Source organism: Cetorhinus maximus, chromosome 6 (genome assembly GCF_964194155.1).
Source record: "Cetorhinus maximus chromosome 6, sCetMax3.hap1.1, whole genome shotgun sequence".
In the NCBI taxonomy this organism is placed as follows: domain Eukaryota; kingdom Metazoa; phylum Chordata; class Chondrichthyes; order Lamniformes; family Cetorhinidae; genus Cetorhinus; species Cetorhinus maximus.
The window spans coordinates 43775691-43795421 of record NC_135884.1 but is presented as its reverse complement, the minus strand read 5'-3'; positions in this window follow the sequence as shown (position 1 = coordinate 43795421).

Genomic DNA, 19731 nt, shown 5'->3' with positions numbered 1-19731 from the left:
TTACATTACTGTTCTGACATTTGAGCACTTTTATTACTGTTTGTTTCAGCATCATAGACTGCATTTGAAAACTAACAAATTATCTGTTTCAGGGACACAGCCATTTTCCTGGACCTGCCAACATTCAAAGAAATCCATCATTTGCCAGAATATAAGAAGTTTGTATTAGCTCTCTATGTCAGGGATTTACTGTAAGTTATCCACAAATTCAGCGTGTCCTTCTTTACCCTGATAACATTCAGATACAGTATCATTAAACTGTGAAATTGTTTATTTGAATCCAAGGTGAAAAGTAAAATTGAAAACATAGAAAGAATTGGAGCCAAGTGCAAATGGACACCTGATAATAGAAGTTAAAATTTAAAAAAACAAAGAGACAGAAAGCTGAAAATTCATCTGCACCCATTTTCAGGCAAAGGATTGCGATTCGCAATCCTCCTGCACATGGACCCATTAAGGTAAGCAGCCCGCCTCCAGCTCTTAAAAGCAGTCTGGCCTTCTTAAAGCGGGGGTTGCCTGACAGTACTGCAATTGCTATGAAATTGGCTGAGTGATAGGAAACAGATAGTAATGGTTAGTAGTCGGCTGGGGTAAGGTTTGTGGTGGAGGGTTGGTGTTGGGACCCTTGCTCTTCTTGATACCTATTAATGACCTAGACCTTGGTGTACTGGGCACAATTTGAAAGTTTGCCGATGATACAAAACTTGGAAGCATTGTAAACTGTGAGGAGGGTAGTGTATAACTTCAAAAGGACATAGACAAGTTGGTGCAATGGCTGGACAAGTGGCAGATGAAGTTCAATGCAAAGAATTGTGAAGTGATTCAATTTGGTAGGAGGGAGATTGAAACATAGAAATAGGAGCAGGAGTAGGTCATTTGGCCCTTTGAGCCTGCTCCGCCATTCAATGTGATCATGACTGATCCTCTATCTCAACACCATACTCCCGCTCTCTCCCCATATCCCTGGATGCCTTTAGAGTCTAGAAACCTATCTATTTCCTTCTTAAATATATTAAGTGCCTTGGCCTCTCTAGCCTTCTGTGGTAGAGAATTCCACAGGTTCGCCACCCTCTGAGTGAAGAGGTTTCTCCTCATCTTGGTCCTAAGTAGCCTACCCCATATCCTGAGACTGTGACCTCTTGTTCTAAATCCCCCAGCAGGGGAAATATCATCCCTGCATCCAGCCTGTCCAGTCCTGTCAGAATTTTATACATTTCAATGAGATCCCCTCTCATTCTTCTAAACTCCAGTGAATACAGGCCTAGTCTATCCAATCTCGCCTCATACAACAATCCTGCCATCCCAGGGATCAGCCTACTGAACCTTCGCTGCACTCCCTCTTTGGGAAGTATATCCTTTCTTAGGTAAAGAGGCCAAAACTGCACACAATATCTAGGTGTGGTCTCTCCCAGGCCCTGTACTGCTGCAGTAAGACATCCCTGCGCCTGTACTCAAATCCTCTCACAATGGAGGCCAACATACCATTTGCCTTCTTAACTGCTTGCTGTGAGGGATAAATTGACCAGGACACTGGGGATAACTCCCCTGCTCTTCTTTGAAACAGTGCCATGTCTACCTGAGAGGGCAGACAGGACCTTGCTTTAATGTCTCATCCAAAAGACAACATCTCTTACAGAGTCAGATGCAGTGCTGGAGTCCTTAGTGATGGAGGTCAACAAGAAGATAGAGAGGCAGGGGACTGCTAATCCTGATGCTTATGGTGAACAAACATCATGCCCGTGCTGGCGGCCTTCCCAGCATGGGGCATCACACAGGCCATGCCAGGAGTGGCTGGAAGCACGATGTACATCATTTAGAGACTTCAGGCCTTCCATAGTGCCAGCACTAGCAGTGCAATGGAGCCCAAATTCATAACCATGTTTACTACTCAACAAAGGAAATAAGAGATGATTTAAAAATACTTCATTCCAGTGAAAAATTAAATGAATATCACCTATAATTTCATATTTTTTTGTATATTCAAACAATAGGAAATATGAAAGGAAGGTTTTGTAATTCCATATATGAAGCAATCCTCTTCAATTTACTAAAAAACTGATTAAAAATGAGAGAATTATATTTCATCTTAAAGGGAACAACATAAGGGCTTATCACCCTTATTAGTTACAATTTGTCTTACATTATTCAAGATTTCATTCTTTTCAACCATGTGTTATACTTATTACAGTTCTTTAATTTAAACTAAGTATCCATTTGTTTTGGGCCTTTTATGCTCATCCTGATAACAACCTTTATTAAATGATAAAGTGAGAGTTGTAACAGGCAATGGTACAAAGGGACAAGTAGAAAATGATCTGAGAACCTATGAGAAACAAATTTGAATTGTTCCCATTAATCATGATATCTAATTCCTGCAATAAGCTAGATCTGAGTATAACTGACATTGGCAGTTTAGCTACACATGGTGCACTACCTCAGTTTGCTTATCATATAGTGAAACACAAATAACCAATGCCAATGATGCTGATATGTAAGTGAAGCTCTGGGATTTGATTCCCTCTATCCAGGTATCTTTCTTGTATTATTTTCTTTCTGTATATCCCAGCAGCTCTTCAAGTCCCACTCCAGATTTCCTAGCAAACTTAAGGCCAAATAATAGGTTGACATTCAGTAGGATACTTGATCCCTCATTGTATCTGGTCGATTCCCTTAATACAAAGTTGGGAGTCAGGTTACATCCTGACAAGGTGTCCATGTTAAAAGGGACTTTGTTATGAAAACACCCAGAGTGAGATCTGTTGGATGTTAAGCAGTGAAAGCAAAGAATTGCCTCATGTGCTGTTATAAAATTAAGATTGCACCATTAGATGAGGCCAGATTTTGTAAGAATGGTAAAAGGTTAGAATTAAAGGTTCTTTATCTGAATGTGCACAGCATTCATTACAAAACTGATAAATTGATGGCACAAATAGAGATAAATATTTGTGACCTGATAGCCATTTCAGAGACACGGGATGGAATATTACAGGGGGCAGACAGCTCGAACCCTCCCTCCAACGTGACCCCACCCTGAAGCAAAGTCGTGGTGCAGCCAACCCGCTCCATGCTGGCCCACCCACACAGCCATAAAAGACTGCAGATGGGCTAAGTGGGCAGGCTGTGGGACTTGCGGCTCACTGGGGAGGAAGTCCTGCCCTCGGGAGCTGCCAACCAATCAGATTGGCCAGCAGCTCCAACAGTCCTGGCAGTGTCAACAGCGCATTAGTGGACAAGGAGGACCATGGATCCCAAAAACAGGTAAGGTACGGGGTCATGGGCAGGGAGGGTGCAGGCAGGTTAGGTGGGGGAAGGGGGGAGGGGGGTTTGGGGGGTTGATGGTGGGTTTAAGGCAGAAGGTGAGTAGAAAGAAAGGGGGGTTGTATCTTACCCCGATCCGCAAAAGGCAGCCCCCAAAGATGGAACCCTCACCTTCCTTCCCACTCTTTGAAGAATTTGTTTTAAAAATCAGTTTGCCACTCCCACCTGATTGCCCACACCAAATGTCTTATGGCCTGGGCAGCCTATTATCAAGGTCAATTGGCTTGGTTACAAACCTAATTGGCCCTTGTTATTTATTTCAACATGGTGGGCGGGCTGCCGTTTTCAGTGCCTGCCCACCACGTGTATTATGGGGGTGAGCTCAGGGTTGGGCAGGAAGGTGGTGAGGTGGGCAACCACCCTATTTTAAGTGCCCCACCAAAAACATGTCAGGAAGAGACACATAAAATGCAGCCCATGGCTGCAAGGGAACTAAGGCTGGGACCTAAATATTCAAGGCTATTTGATATTTCGGGAGGAAAGATAGCCAGAAAATGATGTTAGGATAGCTCTGTTAATTAAGGATGTCATTAATAAAGTAGTGAGAGATGACCTTAGTTCAGAAGGTCAAAATGTAGAATCAGTTTGGGTTGAGTTAAGGAATTGCAAAAGTAAGAAGTTACTTGTGGGACTACTTTTCCAGCAACAGAACAGTAGCTACACTGTAGGACAGAGTATACAGGAAGAAATAATGGCAGGCCTGTAATAATGGTACTGCAATAATCATGGGTAATTTTAATCTTCATATAGATTGGACAAATCAGATTGGCTGAGGTAGCCTGGAAGGTGAGCTCATAGAGTGTATTTGGGACTTTTCTTAGACCATAACGTTCTACTGGCAACCAAGGAGCTGGCTATTTCAGATCTGTTAATGTGCAATGAGACAGGATTAATTAATAATTTTATGGTAAAGGATTCTCCAGGCAACAGTAATCATAACATAGTAGAATTTCACATTCAGTTTGAGATTGAGAAGTGTGGGTCTAAGACTAGTGTCTTAAACATAAATAAAGTCAATTACAAGGGTATGAGGACAGAGTTGGCTAAAGTGAACTGGGAAAATATGTCAAAAGGTAGGACATTAGGGAAAGAGTGGCAAAAATTGAAAGCAATATTCCATAACTCTCAGAAAGTATATATATTCCGTTGAGAAAGAAAGAATCTGTGAGAAGAATATACCATCTGTGGTTAACTAAGGAACTTAAGAATAGCATCAAATTGAAAGAGAAAGCATACAATAATGGAAAGATTAATGGTAGGTCAGAAGATTGGACAGATTTTAGAAGTCAGCAAAGAATGATTAAAAAAATAATGCAGGAGAAATTAAAGTATGATAGAAAGCTAGCTAGGAATATAAAAACAGATAGTAAGGGCAGGATTTTATATGTCAGCGAGTGGGGGCGGAGCCTGCTCTCCGACACATAAAATGACACACGGTGATGTCAGGGGGAACTCCCCCTGTCACTGCACTTCATTTAAATTTTCAGGAAGGCGTGGGCGCAGCTAAATCAGCTGCGCACCCGCCGACCTGTCAATTGCCAATTGAGGCCATTGTCAGAGTAAATTATGTAATTAAAGGACTTGCCCATCCAACTTTAAGGTTGGCGGGCAGGCCAGGAGCTCCAGCATGAACTAGAAAAAGCATGAAACTTCATCCACGGGCGGGATGAGGTTTCATGTAGCTTTTTTAAAATTTTAATAAAGTTTTTTTGAAAATTATGAACATGTCCCAACTCATGTGACATTGTCACATGAGAGAACATGTTTGGGAAATTTTATTTTTCTATTTTAATGTTTTTGACATAAGTACACAGGCAGCACTTAGCATCAAGGAGACGAGTGCGCTCTTTCGTGCGCATGCGCAAAAGAGTGCACTGTCGATTTTGGGAATCCCCCCCCCCCGCCCGCACAGGGAGCGCAAAGCACTTCCTTGCGGACGTGACGCTAGGCAGGCCTTAATTGGCCCGTTCACATATAATGGCGCAACGCCTCCGATCGGTGCCGCCAATCGGAAGTGTGCCTATGCGTGCCCGCCCTTCAGCTTCCCCCCCAACGGGGGGAAAATTCAGCCCGAAGAGTTTTTACAAGTATTTAAAAAGAAAAAAAATGAGCAACTATAGTGAACATTGGTCCCTTAGAGGGAGACAATGGAGAATTAATAATGGGAAACAAGGAAATGGTGGAAGCATTGAACAGACATTTTGTGTCTGTCTTCACTGTAGAAGACACAAAAAACATAGCAAGAGTACTTGAAAATCAAGAGGTAAAAGGAAGGGAGGAACTTGAAGCAATCACAATTGCTAGGGAAAAGATACTGGGAAAACTATTAGAACTAAAGTTTGACAAGTCCCCTGCACCTGATTTCTTTCATCCTAGGGCCTTAAAAGAAGTGGCTGCAGAGATAAGAAATACCTTGATCAAACCTGCATCCTCCACCCTTTCAGGAAGTTTGCTCCAGACTCCAACCACCCTCTGGATGAAAAAAAAAATTCCTCACATTACATTTACTGCTTTTGCCAATTATTTTGTAGTCTGCATTGGTTCTGATCTTCCTAGATAGCAGTGAGACGGCAACTGGAGTACAATGTACAGTTGTGGTCTCCTTACTTAAGAAAGGATATAATTGCATTAGAAGCAGTTCAAACAAGGTGCACTTGACTGATTCCTGGGATGAAGGGGATAGCTTATGATAAAAGGTTGAGTAGATTGGGCCTATGCCCATTGGAGCTTAGGAGAATGAGAGGTGATCTTATTGAAACATAGGATACAGAGAGGACTTGACAGGTGGATAACAAAAGGGTGTTTCCCCTTGTGGAGGAGTCTAGAATTAAGGGACACTGTTTAAGAATTAGGGGCCTCCCATTTAAGACTGAGATAAAGAGAATTTTTTTCTTTCAAAGTTCCATTAGTCTGTGGAATTCTCTTCCCCAGAGAGCAGTGGAGGCTGGGTCATTTGTTATTCAAGGTTGAGTTAGATTGATATTGATTAACAAGGGTTATGGAGGGCAGACAGAAATGTAGAGTTGAGGCCACAATCAGATCAGTCTTCTTCTTATCGAATAGTGGAGCAGGGTCAAGGTGCCGAATTGCCTACTTCTGCTCCTAATTCTTGTGTTCTTGTGTGGGTAGTAATCTCTACAAGACAGACATTCCATGCTAGGTGGTATGTTTACTCAGAATAGCAAAATATGCAGCCATATAATCGCATGTTTCTTTTTATTCATTCATAGAACGTAGGTGTTGCCGACAAAGCCAGCAAGCGACACTTAATATTACTGTCGACAGCATCTTCCATCATTTTGTGATGATTCAAAATAAGGCTGATGGGCAGAAATTTTCCAGGTTGGATTTGTCCTGCTTTTTGTTGATCTGTCATATCTGGGCAATTTTCCACATTGTCGGGTAGATGCCGGTATTATAGCTGTACTGGAACAGCTTGGCTAGATGTGCAGCTAGTATGGGAGCACAAGCCTTTAGCACTACAACTAGCACGTTGCTAGAGCCCATAGCCTTTGCACTCAGTCATTTCTTGCTATCACAAGGAGTGAATTGAATTGGCTGAAGTCTAACAGCAGTGATGTTGGAGACCTCAGGAGGAGGCTGAGATGGATCTTTTGGTACTTTTGGCAGAAGGTACTTGCAAACGCTTCAGCCTTGTCTTTGCACTCACATGCTGTGCTCTGCCATCATTGAAGAGAGGGATGTTCGTGGAGGTGAACAGAATTCACCCATTCTTCTGTAATCTATTAAGGATATGATCTATAGTTATATAACCTGTTGGAAATTAGCAGAAATTCAATTCAGATGTTATAAAAGATAGAATGTACAAACTAAAAGAAAGAATTGGCGTTTGTTTTAATGACCTCATCGGGTAAGTGAATGCACAAGGACCCAAGCATGACTCACCTCCACACTAACCAATATCACATAGTGTAAAAGAACGAAGAAGAGTCCTTGAGTTTGTACCAGAGATCTCACTGTTCCCTCACATGTACACTGCCTTCCCTCGCATTCCAGCATTCCATCTCACATTTTCTGCAATGTTTAAGTAAGAAATTAGTAGACTGTTGCCAGCACCTGTTACCTTTTCACAAGGGAATGCCTACAAAAATCTGAGGAAAAAAAACATGGACAATATTTTTTAGATGACAGGGTTTCCCATCCCACCACCGAAAACGTCCTTGGGGAAGCAGTATCTGCTGCCCCACAGCCATTTAATGCACAGTGGAGAATTAATTGGCTGGAAACGGACCTTCTGCCCCTCACTCAGGAGCAAGTCCCGCTTCAGAGAGCTGCTGGCCAATCCGATTGGTCGACAGCTCTGTAGTCCCAGGAACACCACTGGTAGCCACTGCTGGGAATACACCTAGTCCCACGAGTCTAAGTGTAGGGAGTCCAGGACAAAGGTAAGTATGGCTGGCTCACAGTGAGCACAGGTGGGGAGGCCCTGGGGGAGGGAAGTTAGCAAGGGGTTGGGGATAGTGTTGGAGAGGCTGGTGGTGGTGGGGGAGCACCAATGAGGAGGGAGGGTTGGGTGGTGCCCCAATCAGCAAAGCGGGCAGTGATGAAGGCAATCTGTTTCCCACACGAGGCCCGAGCAGGTTAACTTGCCGGGTCTCCACCCCGTACTTGACCTCCACCCACTGGCTTCAAAATTGCAGTTCAGGTGGGATGCGGCTCTTAAGTGGCCAAAAATTGGGGCAAGGGTAGGCGGGCTGCCCTAGGCCTCGCCCGCCTCCTGCAAAATTTCTCACAGGTCAGGGCAAGTGGATAGCGATCCAGGGAATTTTACAGGGCACCCCGCCTGTAAACCTTCCAGCAGGGGCCGATTAAATTAGCCTTTACAATGTCAAAATCTTTCTGTTCTTTACAAAGGAGAAATATGCACTCAATCAAAAGTAATGGACAGCTACAGGTAGGAATATCAATGATCAGGCACCTTGGTAGGCATGATCAGAATATCTGCACGTCTGCAACTCCTGGGCAAATACACTGGCAATGGAGTGTGAAAGGAGAACTTGGAAGGGAGATGTCAGGTTTAGGTTGGTAATAGGATGGCACACTTACACAACTGTCCACTTTTACTGTTCACAGATATTTTGATAACTTGAAAGACCTCCTGCTTTGTTCTGTCATGATTTCTAATTCACAGGTCAGAAAACATTTTCCCAAAATGAATATCCTGCTGTCCCCCACAAGTGCTGGGCACTTACAGAAAGAAGGACTTCTTCCTTCATTAATTTAACCACTCTATCATTACTATAGTAAAAATATGGTTTTATTTAGTGTGTAATGTGCCTTTAAGAATAATACTTGTTAGTAACCAATAGGAGAGTAGCATGGGCTACCTCAGCAGTCAGTTTAAAGATAGAGTGGGAGTTGAAAGCACACATATAGTTGCTGATGAGTATATTGTAAATAAACTTAAAGTTTCCACTCAAGAAGCATCTGAAGATCAACTCTAGCATTAATAGCACCACTCGGTCACACTACAACAAACTGGTAATGAGGATAAAACAGGATTGAACAGAAGAAATCAAGTTGGAAATAAATGGTCACTGTACCTCGCCTAGTGATTGTAAATAGCAAGCTCCATTAGAATTGAAGAAGTTATCCCCTCTCAAAATGCCACAATTTGGGAGAATTGATCCTTTGGAACCAGCCACAGACAATTGGTTTCAATACATACAATGCATCACATTCTTTTTTCAAGTGAGTGAGATTACAGGGGAAGATAAGAGGCGAGTAACCCTCTTGTGTACTTCTGAAGCAAAACCTTGATTTGAAGTTTCAGGGTACCCAGTGCCCCAGATTCGAAGAATATTCAAGGAATTGGTGGATCTCGTGAAGGGTCACTTTCAACCCAAGCCCTCAGTCACGATGCAGAGGTTCAGGTTTAATTCGAGAACTAGAGCCCCGGCTGAGACAACTGCATGCTACGCGGCTAATTTGAATCAGCTAACGGAACATTGTGAATTCGGTATGACTCTGAATAACATGGTCAGAGATCATTTAGTGTGTGATGTGAAAGGGGACACTATTCAGAAAAAATTTTTGTCCAAAGTGAATCTGGATTTCAAGAAGATGCTAGAGATAGCGCTGGCCATGGAAAGCGCAGTAAGAGATTCAAAAGTAATACAGGGTGTGCAAAATGGCACCATCTTCCACATCGGGCAGGAAACTTCAACCAAAAGAGGTGCAAAACATGGACTACCAGGAGTAATAATTTCCGATAACAGCACAGCATTTACCAGTGCTGAGTTTCAATGGTTTATTAGCCTCAATGGTATCACTCATGTAACTACACCGTACCACCCTTCATCAAACAGACTGGCTAAAAGGGCAGTTCAAACATTCAAGGCAGGCATAAAAAAGCTAACTGGGCAATTCTTTAGCAATCAAGCTAGTATGCTTTCTTTTTCATTACAGGACTACCCTTCATACAATAACAGGTGTCACACCTGCAGAGTTATTGTTGAAATGCTGTCTCAGGACGAGAATGAGCTTAATAATGCTGAATTTAGAGGGGAAGGCGGAAAGGTGTCAGTGAAACCAGAAAACTAAGCATAACTGGCATAGGCGTGACAGGAAGTTTACCGTGGGAGAGCCTGCATACGTGAAAAACTTCGGGGAAGGACTAAAGTGGTTACCAGGTGAAATAAGTGCAGTGACTGGACGTCTATCTTACCACGTGGAGGTAGCCGGATCATTTGTAAACATGTGCACCATTTAATGAAGGGAGAGACAAATCACCAAGATTTGGTTCCACCAGTGATCATGACTAGGTCTACGTTTCCTGTTGAGGATACTCAACCCGGGACTGACATGCCTGTAAGTGTTGAGGATACAGAACTGCAAGTGCCCACCGAAGCACCTGATGTGCAGGCAACTCCAGAAAAGGAGGTTCCTCACAAAGAATCTGAAGTTGTGGAGCTGCAATGTTCCACACGTACCAGGAAACCACCTGAAAGACTGAACTTGTAAATTCTTTACCCAGTGTAAATATTATGTGTCTTGAAAAATATGTACCTGTAAATATAATATGTATAGCTGAGTTAAAGGCAGAGGAATGTAATAATTATGGTTTTATTTAGTGTGTAATGTACATTTAAGAATAATACGTGTTAAGGAAGATCACATGACCTGTAGTAACCAATAGGAGAGTGGCTCAGGCTACCTCAGCAGTCAGTGCTGAGGTAGAGTTGGAGTTGAAAGCACACATGTAGTAGCTGCTGAGTGTGTTGTAAATAAACTTAATGTTTTCACCCAAGAAGTGTCTGCAGATCAACTCTATTATTAATAGTACAACTCGGCTACCCTATAACAACATAGAAGTAGGATGTTTAGAAAATATTGTGGAGAACTGTTCAAGACAAGAGGATAACATAGACAGGTTAGTGGAAATGGCTAATAGTTGGCATCACAAGACACTGCAAACAGTAATGAGATGCTGACCAGATAATCTGTTTTACTGATTTTGGTTGAAAGATAAATATTGGCCAGGAGACTGAGAGAACTCCCCTGTTTTTCTTTGATTAGTCCGATGGGATCTTTTGCCTCCCTCTGTTCAGGCAGGTAAGCTAGAATATGTGCTCAAATCCTGCCATAGGCCATGAACTGGCAATCTTCTAACTTTGAAGTGAGGGTTTTACCACTGGGCTCGAGACCTTTGATACTCTACATTCTAGGAAACCTGTAAATTTGTTGTGCTTCTGTGCCTTGTCTGCATGATGCCTCCTATCCATAGGAAAAGTGCTTTGCGTGATTCCCTTTCCAAACCAGGCCTTTTTCATCTCCTAATGTATCCGTGGACAACTGCCTGATTGTTACATGTTTCACCTTTGGTAGTTCGGAATATTTTGATGATGTAAAACATTTCATGCAGTGGTTAGCTTCCCAGCCAAAGGAAGGGCAGTTCCTGTGCTGCAAGTTGTCTGCAAGTCAGTCTCAAGGAGTTGGCACAGTTATGTGACAGCCCCCCTTGCAAAGCAGAGGCACGAAGGTTTCCTATGACATGACTGCCAAGACAGAACAACAGCGTAAAGTACTGCACTAATCAAATTGCAGATGAAACCTTCCAATAATGCAAAAAATCCAATGATGATGAGCAAAATTCAAAGGTACAACAGAACTTTAATAAGCAAACTGTCAAAGGCCAGGCCATCAAAACAGTCATCCATTACATTTACATGGGCGAGCAGTGCTTGGGGAGAGGAAACCTTTCCAAAACTTGGAACTTCGGTGTTGGACCAATTAGCATGCATTAGCATGAAAATTGAAGGTCTAATGAGACTCGTAGTGCATGGCAGCAAGGCCTCAAAGCTTATTAAGGAAAGGTAATTGTGAAATGCAACATGCTGCTATTGTCAGCCACACAGGCATCCTCGCCAGATTCTACAACTCCTGCGGCAGGCCAGTAAGGCTCATCACTGGCAGTGGAGCCTTCAAACATTTGCCCTCAGCTATAGTGTTGCAGCCACTGACAATTGACAAATTTTCACTATTGAGCATTATTTTTCTACTGTTAAAGGATTATAAGGTCACCAAACAAAGAAAATGTGGATTGTGTGCGGAATTAATATAACTTGTGTTTAAGGCTTTCATTTGTAAATAAATTACCAATTTTAGGGTCTTGGACACCATACTTGGAGGAGATTGCCTAAGTCAGCATTTGACATTTTGATCTGTAATATCAGATGTTTCTTAAAAAAAGAGATGTAGCCAGAAAGGGCTGTCAAATCATCCCTCACTGGTTGACTAAGTTCATATTTGGCATTTCGTTTTGAAATGTTAATGTTTGTATGGGTTGTCATATTACTCATGTCACACTGAGTGTGTCTACATCTGACATTTTCAGTTTCAAATTATATTCTAGGCAAACGGTGCTATCATAATGCATGCAATGTGTAGATTAAGTTCAGGTTTGACATGATCATTTCAAAGTTATATCATTAAGTATGATCAATTCTGCAGCTTAATAAATGAAAGACTGAGGATTGAACAAGCTGCAAAACACTAGGACTGGATTTTAGCCTTACCATCAGCTAGCATATTAACCACATCATGTGCTGATGATTTCTCTTCCTATTTATATTTTTTGTGCATCCATCTAAGAAGGTTAGTACTGTAAATTGGAACATTTTGCATTCCAAACCCCAGTATAATCATTAAACTCTTCCAGGTATAATACGGCTCGATCCCTGAGAGGGGCTGTAAATGAGCATACTCATTCAGCAGAGCTCTTTCTAGTTCTGGCAGATGAATTGAAGATTAATCTGATTGTACCTATAATGTAAAACTTAACTTTATAGGAAATTTGACTCTTCCCACTCAAACAGCTCATACAAATGTTCCCCATATTGATATATTAAACACTTCTCATATTTTATATAGAGAGCGAACATTAGGCATTTTTGGACCCAAATAAGTATACTAAGTAGCATGATATATGAAGGGGAAGGAGGATGTCTGAGAGCACATAGTACATATATAAAAAAAGGAGTGATTCTTTCATCATATCAAACTTCTTGTGTCACCCTTCAGCGTTAACGCTTTTAACTAGGCAAATTTCTTGGAACTGACTGCCAGAAATTACATACTTATAAAACACTAACAAATTAGAATTAAACAGCTAAAAATATACAAATTAAACATAATCAAAATATGTGGAAAACTATTAATCATGATCTCCTGGGGACTTCCTAAAAGAAATAATAAAAGAAATAGCAGCAATGGAAAGTCACTAGTAAAACAAAAGAAAAATACACCCGATTAAATAGCAAAATTATTTTTTCTGAATCCTTTCTATCACCAACATAAAGGTCTGAAAATAAGGTTTTGAATGTGATAGACTAAAATAGATAATTCACAGTATTGTGATTAAACTATCTATAGAATTGTACATTTTCTGTGGATGATCTTAATTTTTATCTGGGAGCCTGTTTGTTTCCCAGATGAAATGGATGAAATGGTGAAGTCCACTGTCCCAGAGAGGAGCCGCATGCAAATAGAGTGTGGGTCAGATGTAGGGTTACAGCACTGTGCTGCTACTTGCTGACCCTTTGAGTGTATTTCCTCAGATCCATGAGTTAGCCCTTATTTTCGAGGCTTCAATGCTGAATTCATAATCCATTTCCACATTTTTCAACCTTCTATTTCTATTTGCATCTTAGCTGTGCCACATGCATGGCTTGTGACTACATGATCCAAGCCAGTACAAACAGGTCCAATTTTATTTTTAGTATTTTGTGGGGGGTTTTTTGCATGAAATCTAACTCCAGTAGTTCCTAAATTTTTTATCCATAATGTACATCCTTTTTATAAACAGCTGTTGCCATAGGTTAATGTAAAGCTGGATAAAAGATCTTTTTCATGATGTGTGTCTCAAGCAGCAAAGCAAAACTATTTAAGTTGGTTTGCTGAAATGCACTTTTAGTTTTTTTGTATCATATGCCCAAAAGAAAGTCAGTCCATTTTTATTTTGGTTAAATCAATTCTGATTACAATTGTTGCTTGGTTAAAATACAGTCACATCACGTTGGTATACCATACAACATATATCGTTTGCAATACAGAGTGATGGGGAGTAACCCTTACACAGTGACTTACAGATGACCCCTCAGGCTAGTCTTGGTGTATGACATTAGTATCTAGGTATTGTTTGCCTGCCAGCTGCATCAATGTTGATGTCCACTGGATCTATTTGATTGCATGACTGCAACTGTGTAATAATCCAAGTCAAGTGGGTTGACATGTCACACTTGTGTGATACCGAGACTAAATATATTATTGGTATGCCAACCAGCCATTGGCAGACCTTTTTACAAATACAATAATCAATCAGAACTTCACAATAAAAATAATTGTGAATAAAGCAGTGGTAAACATCAGGCTATGAAATCAAGCCTAGCATTCTAAACATTTGACAGTCCTTGTCGCAAGTGAAACAATTGCATTGTTTTATGATTCCTGCTTTTGTAAACATGCAAGCTAATTTAAGAGCTTTTAAATAGTTTATATGTTTCTAAAAACCTGTTAGCTAAAATTAAACCCTTTGGTTAATCATGTGAACCAAAGCTCTATTATCAGAATATTTTCCATTAATAGCATTTAATTGCTATCAACTGTCAAGAGCTGGCAGACGTATTTACTATTTAAAACACTGACCCCAGAAAAGACAGAATTCAATCACAAAAGCATGAGGCTTGTCAGGTAGCCTGTACATTTATTGATATTTTCAGAATCTTACTGAACCAATCAAAATAAGCACACAAAATAATGGAAGAGGTCCAAAGAAGGAAAGGAATGTGAGTGAGAGATATTAGCATGTGGATGGAAACTTTGATTATCTGATGTGTTACACAATAATGTCTGGTACAATGAGGCTGCCAACTTGGCTGGAAAATGTGAATCTGCTAAAACAGCTGTCACAGCTGTAATCAATTCCCCAGGCACCAACACCTGCAGCTTAAGCAGCTGAGAACTCATAACAATGAATTATCACTCTCAAAAGACACTTTCAGAATGAAAAATATCTATTCATGAAGTGTGCAGTCTCAGAAAGAGTCCAAATTGCTATGTGACATTCTCATTAATCTTTATTTCCCAATTTGAAATATAACTACCTCTATTTTAATTTAACCCAATCCTTACACATAATTTGTCCATTGTCAGTATCTGACTACATTCAAGAATTATAAAGTGAAAAATGCAAATGGTCAATCACGCTCAGTGCCTACAACATCCAATCCTCTTGTAGTGCAACAGCTGAATCACTCCATTTTGACATCCTCCATGCCCTTTGAATATTTTTGAAATCTTGTTTCTTTCAATTCCTCAAAGACAGAGTTTTTCCACGTCTTTTACAAGTTTGACAAGAAGCTGCTGCCTCTTATCTCCATGATTCCATCTAGCTTGTAAAATCCCAGATATCTGAGCCAATCTGGGTAACTAAGATGCATTACTAAGAATTAACATTGCCCTCTGCTGCACCCTTTGCAAGGCCTCAGTAATCCCCAACATGAGGAAACTGAATAAGGCATTCTAATTGAGACCTAATCTTAAACAAGAATAAAATAGCATGCTTTGTCTTATAATGAATATCCTGAAAATACATCCTGACCCTCTATTTGCTGTAGTTTAACTTCACAATATCGGACACGAATCCTTAGAGATCTGTGTATCAGAACAATTGCAGATGGCTTTCTTTCTCCATCAGCTATAGTATTTTGCTCCAAAGGCTATAGTGTTTGTCTTTCACCTTAAATCTATGTTGGCTGCTTACTGACCCTTCTGACACTGGAAGCAGTTTTACCTTATTAATTCCATCAAAACCATTCATTACTTTGGGCACCTTTATCTTAACCTTCTCTGCTCTAAGGACCAGCTTCTCTTTTCAGGTCACATAACTGAAGTCCATATCATTCGAACAATTTCTTTTGCACCCCTGACCCTGACATTCTTCTGAAACTGCGATAACTTTCTTATTTTTGTATTCTTTTCCTATCTTAATGAAGTCAATAGTCCCATATGTTTTTTGAAACAGTCTTCTCAATTTGCATTGTCACCTTCAAAGATTTGTTTGCATACACCCCCAGGTGTGCCTGTTCCTGCACCTTCTTAAAAATTGTACCATTTTGTTAATCTAGCCCCTCCTCACTCTTCTATGTTAAATTTCATCTGACATGTGTCTGCACATTACCAGTCTGTCATTGTCCTCCTGAAGTCTGTTACGAACCCCCACACTGTTTACTACATTTCTGAGTTCCTTACCAAATCTTGAAATTTTTGTCTTGTATACCAAAGTCCTGGACATTAATATATATCAAAAAGGGCAGTGGCCCTAATACCAACATTGGGGAAACACAACTGTAAACTTCCCTCCAGTCTGAAAAACAACCATAAAGCACTATTTTCTGTTTCTGTCCCTTATCTAATTTTGTATCCATACTGCATCCCATGGGCTTTAATTTGGCTAAAGTCTATTATGGGGTTCTTTGTCGAATGCTTTTTAAAAGTCCATACATACATCAACTTCACTGCCCTCATGAACCATCTCTGTTACATCATCCAAGAACTCAATTATGGCAGTCAAACATGATTTGCCCTTAACCACTTAATGCTGATTTCCATTTATTAGCCTGAACTTTTCCAAACGCCAATTAATTTGGTCCCAGATTATTGTGTCTATAACAGTTTCCCCACCACCGACATTAGACTGACTGGCCTGTTGTTGCCAGGTCTTTCGTCTCTTTTTAAACAGGGTTGTGAATTTCCACCCTTACAGGATGCACCCCATTCAGACTAACTTTTCTACTTTGCAGGCTGCCAAACTTTTACTTACATCTACTTCCTTCCCAATATCACTGCCTTTCCTTTGCTGCTACACTGGCAGCATCCTAATCCTATGTTTTAATGAGGACTGCTGCAAGCTATTCATACAGTAACGCAGCCATGCCCTGTTTTCACAAGATCTTTTTCGTCCCTAAACTGCCTCACGCTTCCTTTGACAACCTTCTTACTCTTTATGTGTTTATAGAAGACGTGTGGATTCCCTTTTATGTTAGTCACTAATCTATTCTTATATTCTCTTTATCCTTCTTATTTCCTTTTTTAAATTTTCTCTGCACTTCTCTGTCTAAAACTTGTTCAAACACTGGTTGTAGCTCAGCATTCCTACTGTACAACAGTGGCTACACTTCAAAAGTGCTTCATTAGCTTTGAGATACCCAGTGGTCGTGAAAGGAGTTTTATAAATGTAAGTCTTCTTTTTCATCATTCTAGAAGTGCAATGCCAGTTCCTATAGTAGAAACGCTTCTTACTCCGAATAAGTTTTATTTCAGAATGAGGTGCCCCGATTTTCCACATGACTATGGTAATATATCCAGATACATCCAGGGTGTCCATTTCTTCATGGACGATGGCACAGAGAAGAAAGCTATTAAGGTGGAAGGCAAAAAGAAAGTAGGTCAAAATTGTTATGCAACCCTGGCTTGAGATAATATCGCAGATTCACAGAATTGTTACAGCACAGAAGGAGGCCATTCAGCCCTTGGCATCTGTGCTGGCTCTGTGCAAGAGCAACTGGACTAGTCCCACGCCCCATCTTTTCCCTGCAGCCCTGCACTTTTTGTTCCCCTCCAGATTAATATCCAATTCCTTTTTCAAAGCCAAGATTGAATTTACCTCTACCACATCCATCAGGTAGTGCATTCCACATCCTAACCAAAATGATAGCATGCAGGTGCAGAAAGTATTTAGGCAGACAAATGGTATGTTGACATTTATTGCAAGGGAGATGGAGTACAAAAAACAGGGAAGCCTTGCTACAACTGCACAGGGCACTGGTGAGTCCACACACAGAGCACAGTGTGCAGTCCTGGTCCCCTCTTTACTCAAGAAGGCATTGGAAGCTAATTCAGAGAAGATCTACCAGGTTGATTCCTAGGATTATATATTTGATGGCTCTTTGTTCTAGAAAAAGAACAGTAAATGTGATGTGAGGAAAATTCTTTCACCCAGAGGGTGGTTGGAGCCTGGAACAAACTTCTTGAAAGGGTGATGGAGGCAGATTCAAGCGAGGTATTCAAAACGGAATTGGATTGCTACCTGAAAAGAGAGAATGTGCAAGGTTACGGAGATAAGGCAGGGGAGTGGGACTAGGTGGAATGCCCCTTCAGAGAGCCAGTGTAGACTCAATGGGCTGAATGGCCTCCTTCTGCACTGTAAAGATGCTGTGATACTGTGACACTGGGATGAGGGGCTTGGCCTATGAGAAAAGGTTGAGCAGTTTGGGCCTATACTCCTTGGAGTTTAGAAGAATGAGGGGTGACCTTATTGAAACATATAGGATCCTGAGGTGGTTTGACAGGGTAGATGCTGAGATGACATTTCCCCTTTTAGGGGAATCTAGAACTAGGAGGTACAATTTAAAAATAAGGGGTCTCCAAATCAAGATGGAGATGAGGAGGAATTTCATCTCTCAGGGGACTGTTAATCTTAAGAATTCGCTTCCTCATGAGTGCAGTGGCGGCTGGGTCATTGAATATATTCAAGGCAGAGGTAGACAGATTTTTGATCCATGGGTTATGAGGGGGCAGGCGGGAAAGTGGAGTTAAGGCCACAATCAAATCAGCCATGATCTTACTAGATGGTGGAGCAGGCACGATGGGCCAAATGGCCTACTCCTGCTATTATTTATGATATTATGATATTATGATCACTCGCTGCATTAAAAGAATTCCTCATATTGCTGTTGCTTCTTTTGACAATTATCTTAAACCTGTTCCTTTTGGCTCTTGACCCTTCTGCCAATGAGAACAGCTTCTGCTTATCTAGGCTGCCCAGACTCTCATGATTTTGAATACCTTTATAAAATCCCCTTAACCTCTTCTTCTCTCAGTAGAACAGCTGCAATTCGATGAACTATCCACGTAACTAAAGTCCCTCAACCCTAGAACCATTCCCGTCAATGATGACAGCCCCCAAGTCAAGTTTAGTGATGCCTCACTGGAACACCTGGTGGATGCCCGCTGCAATGCCCTCCATCCTCGTGATGGCCAGAGGAGGTCCACCAATCTCACCACTCCAGCTTGGGAGGCACTGGCAGTGGTGGTTAGGGCTAATATTGCACAGAGGAGGTCAGCCATCTAGTGCAGAAAGTGGATGAATGATTTCATCCCTTCCATCAGGGTAAGCCAACCATCTCATCACTCTCAACTCACACACTCACTCACAAGTCCACCATACATTCACAGGGTGTCATGAAGAGATATTAATGACTGCAATGCTATTGGAAATTATTTTTAAATTGGAATTGTAGTAGGGTCTGTGCCTATGTGTGTGTCTACGTGTGCAGTTTAATTGGATTAAAGCCAGCTAGTCTGGGTGCTTTGATGTATAGTAGTTTTGAGATGTTAATTAGATAAATGTAAGGACAAGGTAAAGTGTAAATTTGCATTTGTTGAATAAACCATTCAAAAGAAAAGGTAAAATCTTGCACCTAGCTGGGAGGTGCCAAGTAATGTGTTTATATTACTAATAAAATTGGTGGAATGAAAGGATTATTGTTAGGAGAGGTAAAATTAAAAAACCTCGTCATACAATGGAAAATTTACATTCAAAGGGAAAGCTAGATATAAACAGAAAGGAGTTTATGTGCGTATGTCAGAGGTATTTAAGATCTAACCAGCCTGTAAGCCTACAACTGAGTCTGCAAAGGAACCAAATTGAAAGGGACCTCATTTTGAATTCTTAAGGTCAAATGTGTTTGCCTGGTGCCTGTTTAAAGTCTATGCGCAGGAATTTCCCGTCGGCGAGCGGGGGGGCGGGGCCAACGTGTAAAATGATGCGCGGTGACGTCAGGCGGAACACCCAACGTCACCCCGCCTCATTTAAATTTTCAGGAAGGCGGG